The sequence below is a fragment of the Medicago sativa genome, chromosome 5 (genome assembly GCF_051527215.1).
Source record: "Medicago sativa cultivar Bolivia chromosome 5, Bolivia_mono, whole genome shotgun sequence".
Taxonomy (NCBI): domain Eukaryota; kingdom Viridiplantae; phylum Streptophyta; class Magnoliopsida; order Fabales; family Fabaceae; genus Medicago; species Medicago sativa.
Window position 1 is genome coordinate 18683073 of NC_140753.1, and position 13338 is coordinate 18696410.

The 13338-nt window shown below is 34.8% G+C and overlaps 2 pseudogenes across 1 annotated transcript; one reads left to right on the forward strand and one right to left on the reverse strand.

Moving 5' to 3' along the window:
• Positions 1–1888: 1888 nt before the first annotated feature.
• LOC146920754 (disease resistance protein RUN1-like) lies at positions 1889–3725 on the forward strand (annotated as a pseudogene).
• A 1621-nt stretch (positions 3726–5346) lies between these two features.
• LOC146920755 (disease resistance protein RUN1-like) lies at positions 5347–10107 on the reverse strand (annotated as a pseudogene). Its single transcript, XR_015011900.1, has 5 exons — positions 9509–10107; positions 7885–8986; positions 7408–7683; positions 6535–7311; positions 5347–6126 (listed from the first exon to the last, which is right to left on the reverse strand). The product of XR_015011900.1 is annotated as a disease resistance protein RUN1-like (transcript).
• Positions 10108–13338: the final 3231 nt, after the last annotated feature.

Genomic DNA, 13338 nt, shown 5'->3' on the forward strand with positions numbered 1-13338 from the left:
TACGGCCATGCGAGTGTTGAAGGCCGTGATGTGTTCCATGGGATCACTCTTGCCGTCGAAAACGGAGAGGTGGGGCGGTTTGAAGTTTTCTGGGACTGGCGCGTCCCAGATCTCGGCGGACAGCGGTTGTGGTTCGGGATCGTCCATCTCGCCCTGATTCGACTCCTCTCTCTCTTCTAATTGTTTCTGTTGAATGTTTTCCATCGAAGCTTGTAAAGCATCGTTTCGATCTTGCAGCTGAGCGAGCTGGGTTCGCATGGATTCCAACTCTTCCTGTGTTGCCATGATGAGAGGCTTTTCTCTAAATCGTACGTGGGGTGCGATTTAGGTTGGTTGAAAAAGGGCTAGGGTTTCTAAATCGCAAGGAAATCTTACGATTCAGAGGTCTAGTTTTCAGGGGTTTCCGATCTAGCGATTCAGAAACGTGGTCAAGGTTAGTTTTACCTTTTCCCACAGACGGCGCCAACTGTACTTGCAAGAGTACGGTAAGGATTCTAGGTTTAGGAATCGTATATTAGGGTTTTTAGACTGATTATTGGATGCCTTGAGACTGATCCCAAGGGTGTTATTTATAGCCTGCTTATGGGCTTGGGTTTTGGTTGCTTGGTCCCCAAGGAACAGGGGTATTGGCGTACTTTTAATGATTTTAAGAGGATTCTAGAGACTAAGTGAGGCGGCGCCTTTCTGGAAGGCGCGCCTGGGCATGGTGGCCCTTCTGGAGGGCGCCTAGGCCTTTACGGAGGGCGCCCAGGTCTTCATGAGGGGGTTCTCCTTCTGGAGGGCGCCTAGGCCCTTACGGGGGTCGCCCTGGTCTTTATGAAGGGATCTTTTAGCCCTTAGGAATATTATGATGGTCCATAAGCCATCCAAATAAAAAACTATTAAATCAATGGATGTGGTTAAACTTTCCCATGATGGGAAAGAACTTCCCTTTCCCATGCTAAACCTCACTGTATGAGTGTATTAAAAATAATGACTTGCGCAAGAATCGTACACGTCAAAAATGTCTTATCTATCCCATATATTAACTTTAACGGGTTATATTTTATATGATATGATTCTAAGGTGCAGGAGATGTTTTTCATGTAAACTGGGATGAAGTACTTCCTGCAGCTACTGCGCTAGTCTGAACTTTTGGTATCGAGGAACCAATGAAGCGCGGACATATATTGGATTGGACTATCTTGATGTCGAATACGCGTCGGTGTCAGACACCGACACGACACCTATAGTTACATTGAATGATGTTATTTTTTAAAATTATTATCGGTGTCGGCGTGTCAATGTCTGCATCATGTCCAGTGTTTGTGTCTCTGTCCGTGCTTCATAGCGAGGAACAAATAAGTAAGATTAATAAAGCAAAGACTTAAATTTATAGCTTTATATGAAGAGTGCATAGAATTGTGTGATAGTATCATCACTAGACTAGACCAAGTTGAATGTTTACAGAATTACAGATATTGAGTAGGATAAGTGAAATAATTAGATATAACTACTTATATGATAAACACTTATGCTAGAAGTGCTTAATTAAGTCGTTTATCCAAACATAGCCTTAGGACACATTGCAATGTTTCTTTATATTTTTGCTGGCTGGTTTGTATATATATACACAGAAATCGTTTGATGCTTATGGCTTTACAGGAAGTCCGTTATATTTGGGATATTTGTTTTGCGACGATGCTTTAAATCTACGACCTTTGACCTGTGCTATCGCACGGGTCTATTAAAAATAAAAAAGAATGTAGTTGAGACATAATATTGATAACAAAATCTCTTTAATATACACTTCATGTAACCGGAGATTAAGACTAGATGTACTATTTATGTCTCTTGCTGCTGTTCTTTTACCTTGCAGGAATTCCCAAATTGATATTGATCTGAGTTCATGACTATAGTCTATAACTTGCCATCACTTTTACTTTCATCGGGGTACTTCACAGGAAAGAGGAAAGGAGAATCCGAGGTTCTATCCAAATTCCCGAATTCATGTCATTATTCTATGCCTTTCATGATCTTGAACCTAAATCGGTATTCGAGTGTTGAAAAAAAAAAGATCCGAGGTTCTAAACTCAAGCAGTTTAAACTCCAAATACCTTGATATGCAAGCGAGTCAAGTTGCTGAAATGGTTAAATATAGACCAATAGAGCTAAAGCTGTATGAGGATCCAGCAATAGGGTTTATGGAAGATAAATAGATAATTGACTTATTTGAGTTAATTTACTGGCATAAATACTTGTGAGATTGTCTGGGAGAGATTATGGAACCAACTTACGACATGTACATAATTTGTGTTTTCAGCATTTCCATAATCTTTCCAAAAAAGCTTATAAAACCAGCTTATAATTTATATGAAAACTATTTGAATTTATTTTATCTTTTGCTATAGATATAGAAATAGCTTATACCTAAGCACTTGTGAGATTATTTGTGAGAGCATGCTGTTAAAGGATTTAAACATTAATGTTTCCATTGTTTTATTTGAGTTTACCTACTTGCATAGGCACTTGTGAGACTATTTGAGAGAGCTTAAGAAAACAGCTTATGGCATGTTCATAAGCCGTTTTCAGCTTTTTTACAAAAGCTGTTTTCAACTGATTTCTATAATCTCTCCAATGTAGCTTATGAAACCAGCTCATAGTTTATATGAAAACAATTTGACTTTATTTTATCGTTTGTTATAGAAACAATATTAGTTTATACATAAACACTTATGCTGTAATCGCTTAATTAAACTATTTATCCAAACAGAACCTAAAGCTAACAAAATACATATCCTGCTGTTTTTATTTTTTTTTATTTTTTTATTAAGATGCATTCTTGACGATTCACTTAAAAATCCCAACATAGGTTTCATATATGGGAAAAAGAGAGTGGATGGTTTTGAAATTCCTTTGGATTTATTAGAGGGGCCAGCTGAAAGAATTCTAAAAGCAGTAGAGAATTTCACAACAAGAGATGCACGTCTACTTGATATCCTTGGAGTTGACTTTATATATGAAGCGGAGGCATTGAATGCGCATGAGTCCCTTAAGCTCTTCAGTTTTCATGCTTTTAGGGAGGCAAGGCCAACAAAAAACTTCGCTATTCTCTCAAGAGATGTAGTTGCCTACTGCGATGGACTACCACTAGCTCTCGAAGTCCTTGGGTCTTACTTGTTCAAGAGGAGAAAACAAGAGTGGCAGAGTGCATTATCAAAGCCAGAAAAGATACCCAATGATCAAATACATGAGATACTAAAAATAAGTTTCGATGGTTTAAGGGATCCTATGGAAAAGGATATATTTCTTGATGTCTGTTGTTTCTTTATCGGTAAGGATAGAGCTTATGTTACGGAGATACTGAATGGTTGTGGACTTCATGTTGATATTGGAATAACAGTGCTGATAGAGCGAAGCCTAATAAAGGTTGAAAATAATAACAGGCTTGGAATGCATGATTTGCTACGAGACATGGGGAGAGAAATTGTCCGTGAAAATTCACCGGAGGAGCCTGAGAAGCGTAGTTGATTGTGGTGTCATGAGGATGTAGTTGATATATTGACCGACCATACGTTAAGAATTTCTCTACATCGTGTTTTGAATTTCTTTTATTATCTTACATGATCATTAAAGATACAACAACTGTGTTTGTTCTTAAAATATTTTTTACTTTTCCCATCAATTGGCTGAAAACAACTGTTTGGTTTCATTATGTCACAAGTGCTTGTCTTTGAACATGGACTTTGTGTTTGGTTTCATTATCTCACAAGTGTTTCTCTTTGTACAAAGAATTTTTATGTTGTCCATTTTAAAAATCTAATCTAAATTTCCATTCATGTGGCTTCATGTAACAACTCAAGTCTTTGGTGAAGTTAGTTCATGATATAGAAGAAAAAGAAAGAGGAACAGAATGATAAAATTATGATGTGAATGATAAATTGGATCTTCCTACTACACAATAGAAATCACTAGTTTAATAATTGTTTTTAAATTTCTTTTAGCATATAACTACAATCTAACAAGAATTAGATAACTAGATAATTTTTTGCAATTATTGAGTTTTAGAAGTGCAAGTATATGATGTTTTTTTGCTCTCAACATTAGTAGGAATTCATAACAGTAAGCTAAATGTTGCTACAACGTTTACCATTTGTTTCTTGATGTTTCATATGTCGGCTCACAAGCATTTTGTATTCGTGAAGAATCAAGTACTGTGTGTGAAAAGGAGACAAATTATTCTACATAATTGAAAACGGTAATATTCCTAATGTTTATTAGATCAGTTTCCTGTGAAAGTTGGGTTGTAAGAAAGTGGAAAGGAACTGTATGGACGAAATTTCATCGCCTGTTTTCTTTAGATCAGTTTCCTTGTTTATATTTTTCTGTGTAGTACACTATTTTGACACTATAACCACACTAAATGTCTATTTGCATAGACTTATTTGAGTTGTATAAATAACTTAGCATATGTTCATGATCCAGAAATTGCCAACCCCTGATTCTAGAGATTCTTTTCTTCCGGGCGACAATTATCCTTCTTGGTTAGCCTATAAATGTGAAGGAACATCAGTACTTCTCCAAGTGCCCGATAATAGTGATTTTTCCATGAAGGGAATGATTTTATGTGTTCTTTATTCATCAACATCTGAAAACCTGGCAATCGAATGTTTCCCTAGTGTCTTGATCATTAATTACACAAAATTCACTATCCAGATTTACAAGCAAGACACAGTGACTAAGATTGGCAAGGTTTAATATCAAATTTTGGAGGTTGTGACAATGTGGAGATTTTCGTAGCTATTGGACATGGACTGACTATTAGGGAAACAGGTGTCTATCTAGTATATGACTAGTCGAATGCTTTGGAAATTGAGCCATCAAATATGATGGAGGAAGTTGACCCGTCGACTGATAAAAAAATTGAGCCATTACATGAAGTGGAAGTGCAACCATCACCAAATGTGAAAACGGAGCCATCAGCTGAAGAGGAAGTACAAACCATCACTTACTGTAAAAAAAAAATGAGCCATTACTGAAGCCAAACGGAAAAATATTCATAGGATTTGCAAAGAGAGTGGGAGAATGTTTGTGCTTGAACCAAAATTGAGATATCCACAATTTTTTATTGACCTTGTATGGGTAGCACTTGGAATAGTACTGTGAATGTGACAAATGAAAAAGCAATGTTGCCTAGAAAATTTTCTTTTGCCACAAATATATCGGTTATTTGCAAAAGTAGTATCATTTCACTAAAAAAGGTAAAAAAAAGGTGCACCAAAATTGCACATATTATTCCAATGATGTATAAACTAAAACTATCAAAGAAGATAAAAGAAAACAAAAAATTTAGAGAGGTACTTCTTGTGTTTGAAACGATTTTTACAGTGATGTATATACTATAAATAGTGTCAGATGCATTTCAAGACATTAATTGAAACAAACAATAACATGAATTCTCTGCTACAATTAGTCCTCATTCTTAGAAAAATGTTGCAAAACACATACAACAAATGAATACTATATTAGGACAACGGTATGCCAGATCAAAATTTGTTGAAACCTCTACTTCAGTTCAAGCACAAACATTGTCTTGTTCTCTTTGCAAGTCTTGTAAAGATGTCTTTATTTGGCTTCCGAGATGGTTCCATTTTCACATTCGGCGATGGCTGTAAGTTCAATTCAGGCGATGGCTGCAAGTTATCTTCCTGTGATGGATCCATTTTCATGTTAAATGATGACTCAGTTTCCATACTAACAGCACGGCCATATATTAGATATGCAGCTGTGACCTTAACAATCAATCCACGCCCAAAAGCTACAAAGATTTCCACACTGTCACCAGTCTCTAGATTTGATGTTAAACCCTTCCAATCTTCATCATTAAAAGACATAACCGTGTCTCGCTTGTATATCTTGATGGTGCACTTTGTGTAATTAATAATCAAGACACCAGTAAGACATTCAGCTCCCATGTTTTCAGATGTTGATGCATAAACAACGCATAAGATTATTCCTTTCATGCAGCAATCACTATCCTCAGGAACTTGAAATAGTACAGAAGTTCCTTCACCTTTATAGGCTAACCAAGAAGGATAATTGTCACCCGGAATGAAAAAAATCACTTGATTCATTGGTTGTTATTCCCTGTATCATGAGCATATGATTAATAAAAGATGTTAGTAACTAACTAATATCCTATTAAAATGTACTCTTTGTGAGATCAAAACGCCAAAAGGCGAATATGTTTAAGAAAATAACGCCTGTGTGTAAACCAGTAAGCTAATTGAAAGAAAATTGAAAAAGATATGAATGAAGAAAGATGATATAGAATGTAGTAAAACTGGCAAAGGAACTGATATAATTATCTTAAAATATTTATTTCACATCAATGTTACAAGTCTAAACTTATAATTTAATCAAGGTTTTTTGGATATATACTCAAATAAATCCATATATTTAGGGACTTTTTGCTTTTAAGTAAAAAAAAAACACCAATGGGAAACTATTCCAGGTTCTCTTATTACTAATAAAGTGAGGAGATAAAGGAAAAACCTGTGATATGCTCTTGCCAAGAGTGTCAATGACTAGGTGGAAACTTCCCATTCCAATCAAAAGTGATCTCAAAGAAAGATTTGAGTTTTGTGGTCCATGTGATGTTGTTTTCAACTCGGTAAACTTTACATCATATAGATCATTAACAAATTTTCTTAATTCTTGAGTTAGTTGAATCTCTGAGTGGCATTGAATCCAAACGCTTCTAAGTTTTGAAAGGCAGGTAAGCATTGGTGATTGGTAGTCCATATTAATACTCTCTACATCCAAGGAAACTACAGACAATGATATGCCTCCAAATGGAGAAATACGGAGTACGGAATTTACGCTCGGTGACATCCAAGACCAAATGATAGAAGGAAAAACATCATGAGGTAATCCTTCATATCCACACAGGGATATATATCCGATGCTTTTCAATCTTATTATTGAATAGGGAACTTGTTTTATAGATGTACCTTTCGCAATCAACGTCGTCAAGGATTCCATTTGCATTATGTCTTCTTCCAACTTGTCAATCTTTGAACAACCAGAGAGTATGAGAGTTTTCAAAGATTTCAATTGATAGATCTTCCTTGGGAGATTTCTAATATTCGTGCAGTCCTTCAATTTGATCAGAAGAATATTCTTGAGATCTCCGATGGACGGGTGTACATCGGACAAACTTGGACAATCCTTCATAATAAGACTTTCTAGATTCGGTAATTTCGAAAAATCAGGGGTATTTTTCAAGTATCTAGAATGACTGACATTGAGGATTTTTAATTTATCCAACAACTGCAAGAAGATAAGAAATGATAATAAAAATTAGAGAAGAAAATGGTGGAACCAAATATTGTCATCAACTTTGACTTTGAAAAGAAAATATTATACCTTGGTTTCGTTCCAAACTTGTTGAATACTGCTATATTTTAAGTCAATAACAACTAGATTTTCTTGATAAAAGTCATCAGGTATATAGTTGAAGGTAAATCCTTGCCAATGAACCCATCTCAGGTCTTTAGAAAGACACCTATAATCTCCAGTGAGGTCAACATGATCAAGTTGTAAAAGCCTCAGTTTCTTCATCCCTTTGAAAGAATCAGTACAAAAGCAAAGTTTACTGCTTCTTTGCAACTTCAAAACCAAACCCTCTACAAATTCTGTTCCCTAAAAAACAGCAAAAAGTAAGGTGAAACCAGTTTAGTTTCTTCGCTAGAAATGGATATACTAAGCTGCAGAGGTGCAACTCAGACACATTTGTAATGAGAACTGTGATACAAACACATTTAAATCATGCATCCAACATTTTCCATGCAATATTTAAATGAGGAAAACAATTTAGACTTTTATAGAGAGAAAGTTCTTTACAGTATTTTTTGTCAAAACATCATGCACATCCTCATGAAACCACAATCGACTACGCTTTGAAGGCACTTTTGACGAACTTTTTCGAACAATTTCTCTTCCCATGTCTCGTATCAAATCATGCATGCGAATCTTATTATTCTTTTCAACTTTTACAAGGCTCCTCTCTATGAGGACGGTTATTCCAATATCAGCATAAAGTCCACAACCATTAAGTATCTCTGTAACATAAGCTCTTTCCTTGCCGATAAAGAAACAACATAAGTCAAGAAATATATCCTTTTCAGTATCATCATTTAAACCGTCATAGCTTATTCTAAGTTTCTCTTGCACTTGATTGTTGGGAATTCTCTCTAATTTTGATAGCACACTTTTCCATTCTGGTTTTGTCCTCTGATATAAGCAAGATCCAAGGACTTCAAGAGCCAGTGGTAATCCTCCACAGTAAGAAACTACATTTACTGAGAGTTCACTGAAGTCCTTTCTTGGATTAGGTTGTCTAAAAGCGTGCCAACTGAAAAGCTCAAGGGACTTGTTTTCGTCCATTTCTTTCATTGTACAAACATAGTCAACATTAAGTAAACTCAGTAGGCGTGCGTCTCTAGTTGTAACAATCAATACACTTCCTGAGCCAAAAAATTTAGGATTTCCACAAAGTGCCTTTAATTGCTCAACCGTGGTCACATCGTCAAGTACAACGAGTGCCCTTTTCCCCCTAAGTCTTTTCTCAATCATATATTCCCCCACTGCAATGCTATGTATCTTCTCCTTTGTTTTCATCACATCTGATAGAAGTTGTTCTTGTAAATGAATAATGCCTCTATTATCTTTTTCACAAACTTCTCGAACATTTTCAATGAAACTTCTATCCACAAATTTGCGATGAACTCGATTGTAGATAGCTTTAGCTGTGGTTGTTTTACCTGATCCACCCATTCCCCATACCCCTATCATGCTAACTTTCTTTGTTTGATTTTCAATAAACTAGGTCATTTTTTGCACACGGGATTCCAAGCCAATCAGAAAGTCAGTAATAGATAACAATGTGATGTCTAGCTTTGTCAAAATGTCCTCAACTATTTGCTTCATCAGCTCATTTTCACTCCTTCAGTTATAAACAATTATATCAGACATTGTCTCATTGAGTGAGCATAAAGTATGAAACATTTAAGCTAAAACACTAAGCTATATTTTTAAAGAAAACTACGAACAACATATACTCTAACATGTACTCTCTTGTTGAGTAAATTCATTCTCCCCACTTTAGACGGAAGTTAAATTTCATTTGATAAGAGAATATTTAAAAGAGAGTGTTACTACTAAGTGTATGTTTGGATTTACCATGGAGAGATCCAAAAGTGAATTCAGAATTCTAAAATTGATTTTTGCATATTTGTATGATGTCGATTGGAATTGATTTGCCTCTAGACTAATTTTAACATGAAGCAAGGAATTGTAGTTCCTGGTACCAAACGTGAATGTATCCAGACATAAAACACTTCACATTCAACACACTTTGACCTAAAATCAATATTTGTTACAATAGAACCAAGCACACACTAACTACAACTCCTCATTATTGAATATCAAAAGAACCAACAAATATAAAGTGTTGATTTACATTTACCTGTAATTGGTGACATCCCAACCAGACAAATTAGCAGCTTGGGTGAGTGCACTCCTCCAACTAGACAGAACATTTTCCCTCAATTCTCTTCCCAAGTACCTTTTTTTGGCAGTTGCCTGCAATGTTTTTCCAAAACCACCCTGTTGGTGACGCACAACCGACGGATCAACATCGTAAAATACAGGCATAACAACATGGCCATGAGTTCTACGTCATTCCATGATCTTCTCAAGCTCATTTAGACACCAAGTAGACTCGATATAGGATTTGGAGAAAACAACGATAGATATATGAGACTTTTCTATAGCTCCCAATAGTTCTGGTCCCAAATCTGTTCCTTTGTGAAGTTTGTAGTCAACAAAAGCATTAATTCCTGCATTTGAAAGAGCTGCATGTAGATGAGAAATGAAGTTGCTACGCGTGTCTTTCCCTCTAAAACTGAGGAACACGTCGTAGAGCCATTGAGAATTGGAGTATGATGAAGAAGAAGAAGCCATGTTATTAGATTTTGGTGACAGTTTTTGAAGTCAACAGTTATAACTTGGTTCTGTAATCTGTATCTTGCTCAGTGCGTTAATTTATAATTATAACTACTTTGTCTTTAGTTAGATTCTGTTTTTCAATGTGAAACTAGTCAAATGACTTTGTTTGAAATCTATTTTAAAATTGATCGCGATCGCCTGCAGTCCGAGTTCACGCATTAGTTAATCTCGGTCTTTGATTTCGTATCCGACTCCACTTTACATAGTCAGTTTCACGTTGCGAAACGATCTTAATCGTTGATATTGATCGGACAGCTACGATTGCTGGAAATCCATTTCCCTGCTATTGTGGTGAGTGCAGGAAACTTTCACTTGCATGTGATGATCTGTGAGGGACCACCCCATTTGTTAGTATAGAAGTAGGTAGGAGGAATAAAATATTCGTACACAGATAGGAATGGAGGGAAAAAAATGTCCACATTTGATAGTGGTTGTGTTGTGCATGTTCAATGCATCACGTTGCGAGTTAATAAATCTAGAGAGAATCATTCATACATATTTTTGAGATAGGCACAAGGATCATATCCTTATTTTTCTCAGAACTCATCTTTAGAGAAAACACTAGTATTATTACAAAATTAATAGTTACAAGTTGATGCTAACAAGTCTTCTAATTAGAACAATAGTTAATTTTTATATTCAAAATTACTTTTTTATATTAAAAATAACAATTTTTAAACTTTAAAAAAGTTGAATACTTTTAAAAAGTATTCAACTTACATGCATTGGGGGTAAACTTGTCAACTATGAGTTAATACTCCCTTTTTAATCATCGCATTTGCAGAAGGAAAAAAAAAATTTACTTCTCCTTTTCAAAGTTTAATGGAACATTATTTTATAGAGCGTTTTCAAATAAGTCTTTGAGATTATTAATATCTAAGAAGGTCTCTAACTCTATTAAATAGCATCTAGACGCGCACCAAAATATTGCATATAAACAAACATAAGAATACAAGAAACACATGAACCAAAACAAAAGAATACAACAAACAAATGAACCAAAGTCATGAATCATATGATTTCATAATACTTCTAAACAAAATCAATAATCAATTGCAAAAATCAAATGAAAAAAGAAAACATTGTTACTTGTTTGTACCGTTTGACAGAGGGAGGATGGTGCGCTGCTTTGGGACTATGGCAAGTTGAGGACAAAGCATATCAGACCAAGTCGAGAAAATGGATAAAACGCATGAAGGGCGATGGTGCTGCGACTTGAGAAGGACGATGGCGCTGCGAAGCAAGGATGACGAGGACTCGGAAAGGTAGACGGAAGGGAGAATGATAGTGCCAGTTTTTTTTACATTCAACAAATAATTTTAGTCGCATTTTCGTTCAGCAACTTGGAGAATAAGTTATTGGTTAATGGAATATAAATATTGGATGATGTGGGAAGTTTTATTTAGAGTGTGTTAGAGGATGTGACCTTAACATTTCTCTTGACCAAATTTGTTGATCGAGTTCCAACTTCGAACCCTCCATTCTCTTTCGGTCAACACAAATCATTTTAAGAGATCATGTGAAACTTGCGGTGGTAAAGATCATCCCTCATATAATATACCGAATTTTTTTTTATCAATCATGTCACACATAGATATTAGAATCATGGGCGGACCCACCATAAGGTGTGGTGTGGCAGTTGCCACACCAGATTATTACCCATTTTTTAATAAGTATGTAGGCCTATTATAGTTTAAAGGTACTCCCTCCGGTCATTATTATAAGCAAAAATCAATTTTTTAGGTTCATTTATTAAATGATGTATTTAGTCTATATTATTGACCAAATACATCATTTAATGAATGAACCTAAAAAGTTGATTTTCGCTAATAATAGTGACAGGAGGGAATATATGATAAATATTATTTTGTGCTACTTTTGTTAACTTATCTTGCGTGTTGTAGTGGTATGTACCAGAGGCTCTTTGCCTCAATGTTTTCAGTCCGATTCCCTTCATCGCTTCATCGGAATTTTTGCAATTCTCTTGATTTTCTTTTAATTGTCAGCAGTGAACTTTTGCGCTCCTGTGAGTTTTGTGAAAACGTCCTTAGCCCATATGCCTTGCTCTTCATATGTCCTAATTTTTTGTAAAAATAAAGCACAAATTCTTTTTATATAAAAAAAAAAAATTTGTATCAAAATCAATACAATCCTTCTCTCTTTATTTATTTTTTTGGTGGAATCCTTTTTTTTTTAATTTAAAATATACTTAAATAATATTATATTTTTTTATCAAACAAAAATATATTTTATTCTTTTTATTATACTTGTGATTATAAATATACACTTTTTTTATGTGATGAATTATTTATAAAATATTCTTTTTTTATTATTGTTGATTTTATGTCAAGACACTAATAACACTTGACATATTTTGTTGTTATGGCTTTGAAATAAATTTTTGTTATTGTATTGTACTTGCATTGTAGTTGCAGTTTCGTCTATAGACACTTTTTTATTGTAAATGTATTGAATCAAACAATATTATTTATTATTTTTAGTATAATTTAATTCATAGATTCTTTCACATTTTTGCCACACCAAAATACAATATCTGGGTCTGCCCCTGCTTAGAATATAAGAAATTTACATGATATAAGTAGGGAGCACATACAAAACTTATTTAGTGAGGGTGACTCTCAACAAAGGAATGATTCCTTTCTTTTTAAGAGTTTATTCGTTTGTCCATCTTGTCAATAATACTTTGGAAAGAATCACGACAAACCTTGTGATGGATTAAAGGTACACCAAGGTATTTAACCAGGTCATCAGTTCTTTATTCAAATGCTAATTACGTCCGAACATTCCAATGTAGTTAGTTCTTGGAAAGAATAAGCTTGATCTTGTCCAAAGCTCCAAAAAACAAATAGTCATGTAGAAATAACATATGCCAACCATGATAGCCTCAGCAGATAAGGTTATATCATCAGCAAAGTATAAATGAGAGAAATAAGGATCATTTGAGGAAAGATTAGTGGGTTTCCACAAGCAAAAAACGAACAAGAGATGAGAGTTAAGATCCCCTTGACAAATTCTTCTTGACGGTGATAATTCTTATAGAGCCTCTGATAGACGATTGGCAAGTGCATCAAATACTATCGAAGTAGTAAAAATATCGATCACACGAGGACTGTTTTTAACTTCAATTATTCAATTGCGTTATAGAAATAGGATGTGTAAAGTTTATTTTGGTTTGCCACTAGGCAGTAAATTTGGTTTGATTTTATGAAATCAAATAAGAGAAAATAGATTTGATTAAGAAAATATGGAGAGAGATGAGATTAGGTC